Source organism: Neofelis nebulosa, chromosome 8 (genome assembly GCF_028018385.1).
Source record: "Neofelis nebulosa isolate mNeoNeb1 chromosome 8, mNeoNeb1.pri, whole genome shotgun sequence".
Lineage (NCBI taxonomy): Eukaryota > Metazoa > Chordata > Mammalia > Carnivora > Felidae > Neofelis > Neofelis nebulosa.
The window spans coordinates 134161887-134179778 of record NC_080789.1 but is presented as its reverse complement, the minus strand read 5'-3'; positions in this window follow the sequence as shown (position 1 = coordinate 134179778).

Genomic DNA, 17892 nt, shown 5'->3' with positions numbered 1-17892 from the left:
CATACTCATTCACATTAAAATAAAAGCCATAAATCTTAAATGTACCATTCAGTGATGTAATGTCCCATTACCTAACACTCCAATCAAGAAATAAAATATTTCCATCACGATCAGGACAGAAAGTTCCCTTATGTGGTCAACACCCACAGCCACCACCATAGTTTTACCAGCTGTACAATTCATACAAATTTAACTCACTGTCTGTAGACTTTTGTGTCTGCCTTATTTTGCAAAATGAGGTTTTTTGAGCACCATCTCTGTTGCTGAATGTATTATCAATATTGGTTTCTCTTTAATTGCTGAGTATTATTTGATTATATAAATATTCCCGGGCTTACCCATTTTATCAGTGACAGGAAACGGAATAAGAGATTTTAGCCTACTTGTAAGCTAACAAATTAGGCTGTCCCAGTTCCATAAGTGCTGACAAGACTAGAGAATCTTTGGTCGGAGATAAAACACGTTACTACTCATGGAAGAACAGAGGCATGAAATGCATGTTTGTATCAGCTTTTCTTGATCCACCTTCAAATCCCCTGTACATGATCTGGAGGTGGGAACGGATAATAGTGAACCTGCTCAATGTTTTCCTTGGAGAGGTTTTATCTTTATTATGATAAACAGAAAATAAATCCGTCTTCTACCCCAGTGTGAGACACTCTCTATGCATTCTAAGGCTGTTTTCTATACAAACATCCTTGAAAAGATAGTCCAGAACAAAAGGTGGTAAAAGACACGCAGAAAAACCATGGAGAACTGTGTCAACACTTGGTGATACACATTTTAGTTGTTTGCAGTCTGGGACTACAATGTAAATTATTGAGGAATTTCCATGGAGTCAATCGTGTCAAGGGTGAATAAAAACAGGTTTTTTTTTATTCCTCCAAAATTTTTATTCTGTCCTTATTTTTTTTTCTTTGCCAAGCACACTGGCAAGAGACAATATTGAATACACAGATTTAGAACTGACTTTCTGTAATTTTGCCCTCAATCTTAGCATAAATATATTAATATTTTACCATGTATGATGTTAGCTACACACATTTAATATATGAAGTTTACTAGTGGAGAAAGTCCCCTCTATTCCTAGTTTGCTTAATATTTTTATAATGAATAGATTTCAGATGTTGATTTTTGTCAAATGCATTTTCTGTATCTATTAGAATGATTATGTATTTCCCCCTTATAGAATGACAACACCAAGCTAAACCCTACTGTGAACTGTGGATTCTGGGTAATCATAATTAATGTAGGTTTGTCAACTCTAACAAATGTTCCCCTCTGGTGGGGGAAATTCATAATGAAGGAGGCTATGCGTTCATGGGGGCAGAGAGTATATGGGGAATCTTTAGACCTTCCTTTTTATTTGCTAAGAACCTAAAATTGTTATAAAAATATGACTTCTGAGGTACCTGGGTGGCTCAATAGGTTGAGCGACTGACTCTGGCTCAGGTCATGATCTCACGGGCTCATGAGTTCGAGCCCTGCCTGGGTTCTGCGCTGACAACACAGAGCTTGGAGCCTGCTTTGGATTCTGTGTCTCCCTCTCTCTCTGCCCCTCCCCTGCTCACGCTCTCTCTCTCTCTCTCAAAATTAAATAAACATTAAAAAATTAATATAAATTCTTTTTTTAATTTTTTGAACATTTATTTTTGAGAGACACAGATAGACCATGAGTTGGGGAGGGGGAGAGAGAGAAGGAGGGAGACACAGAATCTGACGGCAGGCTCCAAGCTCTGAGATGCCAGCGCAGAGCCCCACACAGGGCTTGAACTCATGAACTGGGAGATCATGACCTGAGTGGAAGTTGAATACTTAACTGACTGAGCCACCCAGGTGCCCCCAAAATATAAATTCTTATATAAAAAAAAAAAGACAAAAATAAATTTTCCGTTTACATAAAGTTCCAAAAGCAGTTACATTAAATTATATTATTTAAGAATACTGGCTGTCAGTCTCTTGATTTCGGCTAAGGTCATGATCTCGCGGTTCATGGGATTGAGCCCCATGTCAGGCTCTGTGCTGACAGGCTCGCTCTCTCTCTCTCTCTCTCTCTCTCTCTTCCTCTTTGGCTCATGCCCTATTTCTCTCTCTCAAAATAAACAAAACAAACAATACAGAAAAGAACATATACAAAGGCTTGAAACTCTCCAAAAAATCAAGGAAGCGACGCCAAAAGTCAAAATAGTATTTAACTCCAGTAAAGAAACAGAAAATGTCAAAGAGGCATCTTGCAGGACAGGCTACTGGGGTGCTTACATTGTTCTATTTCTTGCTTGGACTGCTGGTTACATGACTATTTGCTTTATAAATCTTATTTAAACTGTACATATTTGTCATCATATATAATATACATAATAAATAATACAAACAAGAATACCTCAGCACAAGGTGGATGATATATCATCGTATTTTATAACTGAAGTGTCTTTACATTATGCTTTACAAAGTGCCATTTTGAAAATGCCCTATCAAGTTTAAATGCAGGAGCTATGATGATAAAATTGTACAATAGCTGACCTAGCTCTCACTTTATCACTTTTTCCATAGTGTAGATATGAAGACTGATTAAATGTAACAGAATAAAATGGGGTGTGTGACACTTAAAAGGAAGAAACATCTCTACGGATACTATTTCATCTTCTGTTTTTGGCAAAATGCTTATCCCTTATGAAAATTGAACAAATACTTAGGTGTGATAAAGCATAAAGTTTCTGGTATATCAAATTCACATTTGCTTAGTCTCAGATTGCTTTATCAGATATGTGTTCTATTTTCTTACCTGAAAGAATGAGTTGTCAGGACTCTGGGCTGTAACCCCAGAATAATCCATCAATATCATGTAGAGACAAAGGTACCAACCAGTCGGTTGGAAAAATGTTTATAAATACAATACTCCTCACATGAATACCTAAGATTTCATATTACTTTTTTTTTTTTTTACAATTTAGAGGTGCATTTTTTAAATTGAAGAATAGTTGAATGCAGTATTATACTCATTTCAGGTGTATAACATAATGATTCAGCATTTATATACACTGAAAAACAACCATCACCGTAAGTCTAGTTAATATTTGTCACCATATAAAGTTATTACAGTATTATTGACTACTTTCTCAAGGCTGCGCTTTATATCCCCGTGGATTATTATTATTACTTTTTACAGCTGAAGGACTGTACCTCTTGATCCCCTTCACCTACATCGCCTATTGACCCAAATTCCTCCTCCTTGGCAGCCAACAATTTGTCCTCTGTATATATGTCTGTTTCTGTTTTGTTTGTTCATTTGGTTTTTGTTTGTTTTTAGATTCCAAATATAAATGAAATGATATCTGTCGTTCTCTGGCTATTTCAATAAGCATAATACCACGTAGGTCCATCCATGTTGTCACAAATAATGAGATTTCATTTCATTTCCATTTATGGTTGAGTAATATGGCATTGTGTGCGTGTGTATATATATATGCACACACATACACTTGTGTGTGCGTGTATGTATGTACACATATACCACACCTTCTACGTCTATTCATCTATCAACAGACACTTAAGTTGTTTCCAAAGTTTTGCTATTATAATTAATGCTGCATTAAAAATAGGGGTGGATATGCCTTTTCAAATTAGTGTTTCCTTTTTGTTCAAATACTCAGAAAAAAATTTTCTGGACTATATGATAGTTTTATTTTTAGTTTTCTGAGGAGCCTCTATACTGTTTTCCACAGTGGTTGCACCGATTTACATTCCCACCAACTGTGTATGAGGTTTCCCTCGTGTGAGATGATATCTCATCGTGGTTTCAATTTGTATTTGGTTTCATATTGTTTTTCCTTATGATTGAACATCTTTTCATCTGTCTGTTGGTCATCTGGGTATTTAGAAAAAATGCCTAGTCAGGTCCTCTGCCAATATTTTAATTACATTACATGTTTTTTGTTTTCGTTTTTTGTTCTTTTGTTACCAAGTTGTATGAGATCTTCCTACATTTTGGATGTTAACCCTGTATTGGATATATTATTAGCAAATATTTTCTCCCATTCAGTGGGCTGCTGTTTCATTTGGTTGATGGTTTATTTCACTGCAACATGAGTTTTAGTTTGATGTGGTCTCATTTTTTTATTTTGTCACCCTTGCCTGAGGAAATAGACCCCAAAAATATTTCTGAGACTGATATAATCAATTTATTATCTGTAATTTCTTTTAGGAGTTTTTATGGTTTCAGGTCTTAAGTCTTTAATCCACGTTGACTTTATTTTTGTGTATGGTGTAAGAAAGCGGTCTAGTTTTGTACTTTTGCATGTAGCTGTCCAGAATTCCCAACAATCACTTATCAAATAGATGGTCTTCTCCCTGTTCATAACCTCACCTTCTATGTCATAGATTTATTGATCATATAAATATGGGCTTATTTCCAGGGTCTCTATCCTGTTCTATTGATCTGTCTGTTTTTGTATCCATAACTTACAGTTTTGATTATTAACGATAGCCAAAACAATCCTGAAAAAGAAAACCAAAGCTGGAGCCATCACAATTCCAGACTTTAATCTGCATTACAAAGCTGTAATTACCATTACAGTATGGTACTGGCACAAAAACAGATCAATGGAACACACAGATCAATGGAACAGAATAGAGAACCCAGAAACACACCCACAAATGTATGCCCAACTAACCTTCAACAAAGCAGGAGAGAATATCCAATGGGGAAAAAAAGTCACTTCAGTAAACGGTGCTGGGAAAACTGGACAGCGACATATAGTTTGAAATCAGGGAGTGGGGTACCTATAGTTTTCAGCTCAGGGGTGTCCCCTGTGGGCTGCATGGGCCCTCCTGCTTCTGAGAGGCCATCAGTGCTGCAGGCATATTGGTGGGCAGGGCTGGCCTTCCTCGAAGAGCCCCTTTGTGGGGTGATGGTCCAGACTGAGGTTGCCTGCCAGGCAAAGCCACTCTGGGGGAACTCTGGCTCTAACCAAAGCTGTATGCCAACTGTGGCAATCCAGGAGCAACACCGGAGGGGTGCCTACGAGGGTGTGCTGGTTGGCTGGAGCGGGTCTGCAGAGGGACACCAGTGTCGGACTGGTGGTGTAACCCAGGTAGATGAGGAGTACCATGACACCATCCAAAGCTGGGACAACGAGGGAGAAAATGAGTAAAAAAAAGAAAAATTGGTGCCCACCATCTCTTCCCTTCCCAGAGAAAGTTCTAACAAATCGTTGCCTCTCTGGCACAGGCCCAAAAGGGAATCAATAAATGCCCTTCACATACAGGCCAGACACTTTTCAAATGTCTGCCGCTGGGCTGAATTTTGGAGCAGTGAGTTTGTGTGTAAGCTCTTTCAGAGTGGAGTCCTGGTTTCCTATATCTCTCTGGCTCTCCTGGAGTTAAGGCCACTGGTCTTCAAAACTACATATTGTGAGGATTTGTCTTCCCAGTGCAAGTCCTCAGGGCAGTGGTGTCCAGTGTGGGGTTTCTCAGGGAGGACCTGTGCAGTAGCAACACTCCTCCTGGTTGTGAGTCACCAAGCTGGGGGTGTGGTGACAAGAACATATTCCTGCCCCACGTCCCATATGATCTGGCTTTTTCTTTACACCTTTAGTTGTGGATGACCTTTTCTGCTAGTCTTCAGGTTGTTCTCAAAGACAGCTGCTTCCCATGGACTTGTATTTTTGATATGTTCATGGCAAGAGGTGAGAGAGGTCAGAATCCTAGCTTAACAAACTTGATCCAAGGTGATGTTTCTAACCTCTAACTGCAAATGTCCTTTCCTATTTCATCCCCAGGCACTGAATTGATGATGAGTTGATCCATAGGCTTTCTACTCATATTTTTTTTTAATTTTTTAAAATGTTTATTTTTCAGAGAGAGAGAGAAAGAGAGAGAGAGAGAGAGAGAGAGAGAGCGAGCAGGGGAGGGGCAGAGAGAGAGGGAGACACAGAATCTGAAGCAGGCTCCAGGCTCTGAGCTGTCAGCACAGAGCCCGATGCGGGGCTCGAACCCACAGACCGTGAGATCATGACCTGAGCCGAAGTCAGACACTCAACCGACTGAGCCACCCAGGCACCGCTATGCTCCACTATTTTATTTATTTGTTATTAAAAAAGTTTTTTTTAATGTTTATTCATTTGAGAGAGAGAGAGAGAGAGCGCGCGCGCGAGCATGAGAGGGGGAGGGGCAGAGAGAGAGGGGGAGACAGAATCTGAAGCAGGTTCCAGGCTCGGAACTGTCTGCACAGAGCCTGATGTGGGGCTTGAACTCGCAAGCAGTGAGATTGTGACCTGAGCTGAAGTCATACACTTAACCAATGCAGCCACCAAGGCACCCCTGTATTCATATTCTTAATTCCTAGAACCCATGTAAAATTGTGCAGTATGTTTTATAAGTGGGACTTTTTTTCTTGTGGTCGTATACTGTACGTGTTATGCATTTCAGCTTTATGCACAGTATAATGTACACTATGTGATAAATAGTATATTACATACCCATCTATTTATGCAGTGGTTTGGGTAGTGAGGATATATGACAAACTTTTGTCTTTCCTATATAAGGCTTTGTCTTTCCTAGGATGACACAAAAAAAGACAACTGAATTTAAAACTGTATAACAGGTCTTCATTCAATTAAGAAGATAGAAAACATAGAAATATGATGATGAAGTCTGTGGAGTTTCTTGAATTTTGAGGATTTAATATGTAAACGCATGCTTAAAAATTTAATATTTAAAGACCCAAATTATGCACAAATCTGAGGGGACAACTAATGTTGAGGCTCCAGAGGGAAGAATGGTTTTGGCATGTTCTACATAAAGGAAGACCAGAGTGGCTGGAGTTAGTTAAGAATAATAATAATTGGAGAGAACAGGAAATAGAACATGAGAATAAGCAACTGCAAAAGAATGGGAGCCTTACTGTTGGAACCACACTGGGGAGTCGTTAATCCTGGCAAAATAGGATGGACCTTCAGTTGACCAACATCTTCAAGAAACCCCGAACTTCTCCCACTGATGATTCTTTTTTGTCCCTAGCCTGTGATGAAGGTCTATGTTGTTTCCCTTAATTCTCCCGACAACGTGCCCTAGTTCGGTATATTTACGGTAGCATTGCACGCTACCTGTGCTAGATTCTACAAGTCAGCAAATCTGACACTCATGTGTATTAATCATTACCCCTGAGCGCCTGGGTGGTGCAGTCGGTTAAGTGTCCGACTTCAGCCAGGTCACGATCTCACGGTCCGTGAGTTCGAGCCCCGCGTCAGGCTCTGGGCTGATGGCTCGGAGCCTGGAGCCTGTTTCCGATTCTGTGTCTCCCTCTCTCTGCCCCTCCCCCGTTCATGCTCTGTCTCTCTCTGTCCCAAAAATAAATAAAAAACGTTGAAAAAAAAAATTAAAAAAAAAAAAATCATTACCCCTGAAAACCTTTTAAGTCTCTCACAGAGTAAGGAATATTTAGTAGTTCTATTCATAAACCTGCACATTAATTCTATGTATCAAAAGTTTGAGAAGCACTCTGAGAGTTTCTCCACAAGGAAAGTCTCTGTGCAGATGCCTGGGCATTGAAATTGCTTGGTGTTTAACAAAAGTACCAAATCCCTAAATGGAAGGGTGGAAAGTTCTCATTCTGCCTGCAGGATTTATAATGTTCGGATGTGTTTGCAAACATAAAGGAGTCATACCACATGCTGGGTCTAGGTCCTACAGTCACGGTGAAAGGCAGATGCAGAGATGAGACTGCTCTGCTTGGAACCCCAGTTCTGATCCCCCTTCTCGAACCATGGTGTGGGAAAATGGACTCCGACTCCGGACGTTCTCGACAGTTTTATTTCCAACGCTACCCTGATTCTGTTGCTTCAACCAGATCTTCTGTTACTTCATTACTTTCTCACTTGTCTCTTTAGTCTTTATCTCTCACGATTACTTTCCTTTGACTTTCAGATACATCTTTGGACCCTGTCTGTCTCTCCAAAAGTTATGACAAGTTATCTTGCCTTGTTTTTACCATCAAATTCAGTAAAAGAATAATTGGCATTCTCTCCTCTCACTTTTTCAGCTTCCTCTAATACAACCTGAATTCTGCCACACTACTGCACTGAAACCTGGATTTCAGTGTTACGGGTGTTTCCTAGATCTCTCCTCCAAAGATCTACTCTCAAGCCCTCTCCTATGTGACCTCTCAGAAAGCGTCTCTGCTGTTTCCTGGGCTTCCTTCTTAAAACTTTCTGGCTTCACTTTCAGGAAAAGATTTAGCTCCACCTCCCACCTGACTGATCTCTTTTCCATTGTCTGTCTCTCCCACACGCCCTCCCCTTGCATAGGGGCATTCTGCAGGGCTCAGCACTCAGCCAGAGTGGCTCATAATTCTCTGCTCTCCCACTTTATAATTCGTTTATGTCTCCAACAAATTCTCTATTCAAATGACACCCAGAGTTAGATCTTCAATCTATAGAACTTGCAGAAGTAAATACAATACACACTGTCTCATTCTTTCTAAATGTTAAATATTCCATAATTCTATGATAGTTAATGCAAATAGCATATAATACTGTAAATGACTTCAAGGAACAAGTCTAAAATTAAATTTGTTCTTTCTCTCAAACCCTATCACATCCTTCTGTATTCTGTACACAGTGCAATGGCATCACCGTCTATGCATTCGCTCAAAAATCGCAGGATCAACTTTTATCATGCCTTCTGTCACCCCTGATTCAAGAGAATAGCAGTCTCTAATGTGTCTATCTCTATAATGGTTTTCAAATCTAGTCTATTTCTCGTTTTCCTACTCCTACTCATGACAATCTATATTTAATTCCTGGATTATTGCAATATATTCCTGAATATTTTTTATTTCCTTTTTTTTTAAACTCAATTTCTATTCTAAATTGTCTTTCTAAAAATAACATATATTTGGAAATTCTACTACTTGCTTAAAAATAATGATACTTCTCCACTATCTGCGGAATAATGGGCCTGATATTTCACTCATTTTGCAGTTATAGCCCAGCTTTTATCCTAATCTCTTTCCCTACAATTCCTATGTCAAATTATAGTCTCCAGCCCCTCAGGTGTCTGTATCATTCCCCCAGCATGCTAAGCAGATTCAAGTATGAAACAGAGGAAGATTATTATCTCTTTCTTTTGGAATTCTGATAATCCATGGTTCATAACTTGGAATATACCCTTCCTTCAACAGTTCTGAAGGCTTATTCCCTTGGATTTAAGACTAAATTTCAGTGATTCGCACTTAGATGTTGCTCAAATAGTTGTTCTTGGAAATAATAAAAGGGGTCATCGAAACTTTACCTTCTATGCTGTAATAGAAAACCAGGAGAGGGGAAAGGCCAGTATCTTAAAAAGAGCAAGAGGAGCCTTTGCTATGAGGCCAACCTATTTAAAGGGAGCATCCTTTAACAAATGCAAAATCTCCTTAGGAAACGCATGACCACATTTATCTCTAAGACTCTGTGATCCAGCCAGCAGCATCTCTTTAAACTGTCACATTTCTTCTCAGCCATCGTCGCTACAAGACCAGGTTTTCTAACATTTACTCCTGCAATTTTCGAATGTTCTCATACAAGGTTATATGATGCTCCAAAGAAAGCAATAGATCTACACTGTTGAGTTCTCAATTTAAGCCTCAGCGATGATGACGACAGTGCTTTTATAAAACTCTGAGGTACTGAGCTCTGCTTCTGATATTGCAGCTCTTAAATTTTATCGAGCCAGGTACGTCTAGTGTCTACGGAGAGTGCTAGGCACTTTTTGATGCTGTATGAACACTCTGAGGCTACCTTACTTGATGGCACCATAATGAACTGTAAGCATTTACTGAGCTCGTAGAAACGTGGCCTATTCCCTCAGTATAGTTTCCTTTCCACGAAAGCCTCCTGCAGCTGGTTTTTGTAGCCAACAATGCCACCTTCCCGATCCCAATTCATGTAAGTAAACTGCGAAATAGATTACAATATACACAATACATGTCCCTTATCACCGATAAACATTAAAAATAATGGACTCACAAGTTTCGCTCATTTAGATACATGTTGCCTACCACTTTTATTCTATCCCAGCTCATTTTAATTATTTCCAGAACTGCTCTCCTCAAGACGGGTTGAAAACAATTCCTGTAATTGCTGGAGGAGGTGAAAAGAAACTGGTATCGTTACCTTTTATTTTGCCACGCAGATATTACTTCATAATTAAGTATGTTCTCTGAATCAGAATAATAGTTTTGTTTTTACATTCAACATCAGATGTGACAATCTAAACGATATCTTACGTAGATCCCACAGTGCTACTGAATTCATGAAATTTTATCTGGGAGCTATTTAGTTCTTTATTTACCACAACCTGAGGCATTCTCCACTTCTCTCCCCCCAACTTTCCTCGGAGAAAAAGGCAGGCAGGGTAATTAGAAACAGTGGACGGAAACTGAAAAAGAATGTTTTTTACATGTGTGTGCTGACAGAAAATGAGAGCAAGGTCGTTGTTGTTGTTTTTTTCATTCTAATATGTTGATAAATCACTCCCCGAATGGGTAGGGCAGGTCAAGAGGAGTAGGTACCAGGGAGATGACACTATAAAATGACTTCTCTCCAGTGTCTTTATGTCACCGTGTATGCAACTATCTTACATTGCTAGGACTCACAATAAAATTATTTGAGATACTTCCCAGGTCTGTTTTTATCCTAGAAGAATGAGTCCCTAATAACTGCAATTTTAGATCTGTTATAGGACAGCAAAGAGATCATTAGCCACTCCAGACTATGTTTTTCCAAACTTTTACTTAGATATTACAAAAGAGAATAAACACATAATCATTGCTTCTTAGTTTTTATGCTATGATTTTTAAGTTGAATGTAATAATGTTGCCAACTCAATCTTTTCAACTTAAATATATATTGACCTCACCATCCTCTCACAGTTTCCAAATCGATATTTTTCCAGGCAATTTATATAATACAGAAAAACTCCAAGAAGCAGCAAAAACCACTCAAGATACCACAGCACAGCAATGACCCTGGTAATATCACTTGTCTAGATGTTACTTAAACAATCTATCTACCTATCTACCTATTTATCTTTATCACTTAAAAAGTGTTTCGAAAATGCATGCTGTCTAAATGTATTTATACAATGCTATTATTTTAAATTGATATTAACAATGTGAGAAAATAAAATGTATAGAAGGTGGGAAGAGTTGTGATTTTATTTATTTTAAATGTTTATTTATTTATTTACTTATCTTTGAGAGAAAGAGAGAGAGACGCACACACACATACCATCAGAATGCTAGCAGGGGAGGGGCAGAGAGAGAGGGGGAGACACAGAATCCCAATGAAGTTCCCAAAGAGGCTCTCAGTTGTCAGCACAGAGCCCTACACAGGGCTCACATGAACCGTGAGATCATGACCTGAGCTGAAATCAGACGCTTAACTGACTGAGCCACACAGGTGCGCCTAGAGTTGTGATTTTAATATTGATTCCAAAGCAAGCAAGTCAAATAGGGTTGACATTATGCATTTTTTCTTCCTTTCCTTCCCTTTTCCTTTCCCCATTCCCTTTCCATCACTCCCTTCCTTACCTTCTTTTTTCTTTTTTTTCTTGCAAAAGCATACAGCTCAATGAGTTTTCACCAATATATACCTGTGTAACCACCACCCTATTTAAGAGGTCTTTTGTCCAACATGTTTTTGAAATTAATCCATGAAGTGGTCATATCCTTTTCTTTTGTTGAATTGCTTATTTGCTAAATATAACACAGTTTGGATATCCATTCTCACAGGGATGGTCAGTTGTTCAGCACCTTTTGATGAAGTTAAACATATGTGTACCCCATGACCATGGAATTCTATTTTTCCACATGTACCTAAGAGGATTAGAGCATATGCTCAGAAACTAATTGTACAGGAATGATTACAGGACTTTTCCTCATAACTGTATAAAAAATTACCAGCTCTCAGGTGGGAACAGCTCTTTAGAAAAGAAAATAAAAGCAGATGTTGAGAGAACTTTAAATCTTTGAATCTTAAGAATTTTCTGAAGTAGTATCAATCAACATTTTCTGTTATAGTGAATCATTTTTTATTTTAACATTGGCACTATTACATTCTGTTTGCCTAATTGATGAACTAAAACTTATTGTCATTTTATATAAGTACAGTATAGTTTCTTGTTTGTAAACACATTTCCATATCTCTGAATGGTATTTAAGATAAATCCTTAAGAAAAAATTTTCAAGAAAAGGTAAAGCATATTTTTATTGAAAATGGGTTTATAGTTATTGCCAAATTATTCTTGCAAGTCTTCATCAAATTATCCCTGAACTAATACACTATGAACATTATATCTCTTTCACCCTAATGATATTCTGTATATCGAACAGACATATTAAATACTTCCTAGTTTTATCAATGAAGATACTATGTGGCTGAAATTTAAATTCCTTTATTAATGCTGGAACTTAAATTTTTTTATAAATATTAATTATCTATCCATACATGCCTTGCTCATGACCTTTGTATATAGCTTTGAGTGGTTTTAACATTTTCAAATGCAGTAACAGTAACATATAGATATAGTATTTCCATGAACCTTTAATTTTACATAGGATCATATTTTAAGATTTATCTATGTTGGGGCATCTACGTAACTCAGTCGGTTAAGAATCGAACTCTTAGGGACGCCGGGGTGGCTTAGTCGGTTAAGCGTCCAACTTCAGCTCAGGTCACGATCTCGCGGTCCATGAGTTCGAACCCCGAGTCGGGCTCTGGGCTGATGGCTCAGAGCCTGGAGCCTGCTTCTGATTCTGTGTCTCCCTCTCACTCTGACCCCCCCCTTCATGCTCTGTCTCTCTCTGTCTCAAAAATAAATTAAAAAAAAATTAAAAAAAAGAAAAAAAAAAAAAAGAATCGAACTCTTGGGGCACCCGGGGGGCTTAGTTGGTTGAGCATATCACTTCAGCTCAGGTCATGATCTCTCGGTCTGTGGGTTCGAGCCCTATGTGAGTCTCTGCGCTGACAGCTCGGAGCCTGGAGCCTGCTTCAGATTCTGTGTCTCCCTCCATCTCTGCCCCTCCCTGGCTCGTGCTCTGTTTCTCTGTCAACAGTAAATAAACACACACACACAAAAATTTTTTAAAGAGCATCGAACTCTTGATTTCGGCTCAGGTGATGAACTCAAGGTTCGTGAATTGCAGCCCTGCATCAGGCTCCATGCTGACAGTGCAGAGTTTGCTTGGTATTCTCTCTTTCCTTCTCTCTCTGCCTCTCCCCCTCTTGCTCTCTCTCAAAAATAAATAAGTAAATAAACAAAAAACCTAAAAAGATTTATCTTTGTTGATTTAGTTGGACAAGGTATATTTTTAATGCTGAATTTCATTCCATTGTATCAGTATGCCGACACTGATTTTTTAGTCCCTATAAATAATATCTGGACAGATTATAATTACTGTGTTTTTAAAAAATGACGCTACAGGAGCACCTGGGTGGCTCTGTTAGTTGAGCGTGTGACTTCAGTTCAGGTCATGATCTTGCGGTTTGAGCGTTCGAGCCCCCTGTTGGGCTGAACGCTGTCAGCCTGTTGGCATGGGGTTCCCTTTAGATCCTCTGTCCTTCTCTCTCTGCCCCTCCCTCTCCTGCACTGTCCCAAAAATAAAATAAATATTTAAAGAATAAATAAATAATGCCAGTACAAGCTATCAAATCCACATCTCTTGGTGTTCATGTGCAGAAGAACCTCATTAGATGAGTTTATATTCTCACTCACTTTATACAATATCCTTCAATGAAATAAGTCCTTATTAATATAACTGAATTTTAACCAGCCTTTTATTAATAGTTTGCATTTCTGGGCACTGTTCAAAAAATACTCAACTAGGGGCACTCCTGGGTGGCTCAGTCAGTTAAGTGTTCAACTTCGGCAGGTCATGATCTCACAGTTCGTGGATTTGAGCCCCGGGTCGGGCTCTGTGCTGACAGCTCAGAGCCAGGAACCTGCTTCAGATTCTGTATCTCCCTCCTTCGTTGCCCCTCCCACTTGCGCTCTGTCTCTCTCTCTCAAAAATAAATAAACATTAAAAGAATTAAAAATACTCAGGTAAATTCCCCTTCTGCTTAAGATACATGCTTCTATCAAAACAATAATATACATCAACTAAAAATCCTGTTTATAAGGACACTGGAGAGTTGTGGATATCAACAAATGTCAAGAAACAAACTTATAGAAACAAATAAGAATTTCCAAGGTAAGCTTTATTTAAGTTTGAGATTTACTCTAAAACCTCAGTAATCAATACGGCGATATTGCTGCGATGACAGACAGGCAGAGTAATAGCACAGAAATAAATAACTCATAAATGGAAGCACAGATAGTAACATAGACTTTGTCAAAGCTATCCATACTATTCGATAAATTCTTTTCCATAAATGGTGCTAAAAAACTAGGTATCTGTATAAAAAATAATTTTGAATCTACTTTTACCGCTGAAAAGCTACTATTTTGTCCCTTTTTCCACTAAAATGTTGGATATGGATGATAGACCTACGTGTAAAGGCTGAAATTATATTTTAGTATTCATTTCAGTATTTATTTTAGTATTTTTTCATCACCTTGTAGTTAGCAAAGACTTCTCTGGAAAGACCCAGAATACAATATGCATAAAATATATTTTATATACACATATTTTATATATATTTTATGATATATATATCAGAATTAAAATTTTCTGGTAAGTCACATATATATTTGTGTACACAACAAACATAAAAGAATATGTATATATACATATACACATAGGTATATATATATATATATATGTGTGTGTGTGTGTGTTATATATATATACACGTGTGTGTGTGTGTGTGTGTGTGTGTGTGTGTGTGTGTATTTCATCAGAATTAAAAATTTCAGGAAGCTACAGCCAATATGAAGAAAATTAAAAGGCAAGGAACAGACTGGGAATAATACTTTCAATGCACATATATGCAGCAAAAGATTTCTGTCTAAACTTTTGAAAGGACTTGTACATATCAACAGGAAAAATGTAAAGAAATCATCAAAATTAGACAAAAGACTTAAATAAGCATTTAACAAATTATATATCCAAATGACCAATAAAGCATATGAAAATATTATTTCTGTCATTAAAAACAAAATAGAAGATGACTGTACACTTATAGGAATTTACTCTGAAAAGAAAGAAAATGCCAAGTTTTGTAAATGATGAGATTCGATGGAACTTTCACAAATTCCTGGAAGATAGGTAAATAGGAGAACTGGGGTTGACAACTCTTTAGCAGTTTCCAATAAAGTTAACCATATGTGGCCAAGTATCCATCAGTTTGAATCTTAGCTGTATTTCTAAAGAAAACAGGTATACACACACACACAGACAGACACACACACAGACAGACAGACACACACACACACACACACACACACACACATCCAGTATCTTCACAACAGTTTAAAATAGCCACAAAATGAAATAATCTGTACTTCCATCAACAAAGTAATGGGCAGGGGTGCTTGGGTGGCTCAGCTGGTTAAGCATCCGACTCCTGATTTTGGCTCAGGTCATGATCTGATGGTTGTGAGACTGAGCTCTGCATCCTGAGTGTGTAGCCTGCTTGGGATTCTCTCTCCCCCTCTCTCTCTGCCCCTCCACTGCTTGCTCTCTCTCTCTCTCTTTCTCTCTCTCTCAAAATAAATAAACTTTAAAACAAAAAAAAAAGTAATGGGGCACCTGGGTGGCTCAGTTGGCTGAGTGTTTGACTCTTGATTTTGACTTAGGTCATGATCCTGGAGGTGTGGGATAGAGCCTCATGTCAGGCATCACGCTTAGTGTGGAGCCTGCTTGAGATTCTCTCTTCCCCTGCTCGCTTACCAGCTTATGCTCTCTCAAAAAAGAATAAAAATAAAATCCAAAGTAACAAAGACAAATTCAGAATATTCAAAAAAATACAGTGATAAAATAATAAGCTACTGATACATATAACAAAAAACAACACATCGATACACCTGTTCAGGGAACATATAGATACCTGAATTGAGTATAAAAGATGCTAAATCCCAGAGAAGTAAAAAAGAAATATAAATGGGTTTTAGGGGCACATGGGTGGCTCAGTCAGTTGATTGACTGACTCTTGATATTGGATCAGGTCATGATCCCAGGGTCATGGGATCAAGCCCACGTTAGGCTCTGCGCTGACTGTGGAGCCTCTTTAAGATTCTCTCTCTCTTTCCCTCTGACCCCTCCCTGCTTGCATGCTTTTTCTCATTCTAAAATAAAAAAGGAAAAGACAGGGGCACTTGGGTGGCTCAGTCAGTTAAGCATCTGACTTCGGCCCAGGTCATGATCTCACAGCTTGTGACTTCGAGCCCCGTGTCAGGCTCTGTGCTGACAGCTGGGAGCCTGGAGCCTACTTCAGATTCTGTGTCTCCCTCTCCCTCTGCCCCTCCCCCACTCATGCTCTGTCTCTCTCTGCCTTGGAAATAAATAAACATTAAAAAAAGGAAAAGATAAAAAAATGGAGACTTAAATGGACACAAATAGGAAAATAATATATAGGAATATAATTTTTCAAACAGAAATATCTACCTAAACATTATCAGTAATTTCATTAAATGTCAATTGATTAAATAATCTAATTAAAGGCTAAGATTATTGGGATATTTTCAAGATAGCAGCAGTACCAACGACATTCGAGATCCACGAAATGGTGTCATAAGAGACATACCTTAAATATCGAGACAAGTTTGGAAGCAGAGAAAAGGAAACAAAGATATAACTTGCAAATCCTAGTGACTAACCAACATCTAAGTAGATGTTATAGTTGACTCCAAGACAAGGAGAATTTCTAGAGGGAAAAAAAAGGTATGTATATTAATGATAAAGGGTTAACCTACCAAGACAATATTATGCTATAACCTTGCCTCATCCATGTCCTGGAACTTCACTTCCAAATAACATGGAGTAATCAGGACCAGACTCATCCCCCCATCTAAAACAATCAATCAATGAACAAAATATAAAAAGTGACATTTTTTTTTCCAAGACACTGGAATCAAACAATGAATAACTGAAATCCCTGAGAGGCCAGAAATAAATGAAGTGAGCCCTACAAGTGCCCCAGAGGATTGCCTTGAGAGAATCACCAGCCACAGGAACGGTAGCCTGTTCAGAGTACAGCAGACGCCATGACGACAAGAAACCAAGTTGGAAGCCAGATCTACTCTGCCAGAGAAATAATATCCTTCTCAAGACATCCCTCTCTAATCCCTGGAACCTGTGGCTATTTTACTTTACATGACAAAGCAGACTTTGTAGATTTGAGTAAAACTAAAGATCTTGAGATGGGAGATTATTCTGAATTATTTGAGTGTGCCCAGTCCTTAACAATAGACAGATTTTTCCAGTTGCAAACAGAGAAAGAGACCCCCAGAGAGGGCAGCAGGAAGTCTCGATTTGCTATCACTGACTTTGCAGATGACAGAAGAGAGGCATGAACAGAGGCATGGGGGCTGGAAAACACAAGGGAAGTGATTCTCCCTAGAGCCTCCATAAAGGAATGCAGCCTTGAATTCCTGACCTTGAATTCCAGTGGAACCTGGGCCATACATCTGACCTAAATAAATATAATGTAATAAATAAATGTGTGTGTTTTAAGTTATATACAATAATAAGTTTGCATTGTAGTACTTTAGTATAGCAGCAATAGAAAACTAATACACGTATCAAGATATGTGGAGTTTGCAGATCAGTCTACCTCAACAAGAAAACTCACAGAGTGAGAACTTTGAACAATGTTCAGCTAAGTATGGACCAGTGTGCATTTGTAAGAAAACTCCCCAAGTTCAAGGGTAGAATCACCTAAAAGAAATAAAGGCAATGATGTCCCAGGCTCA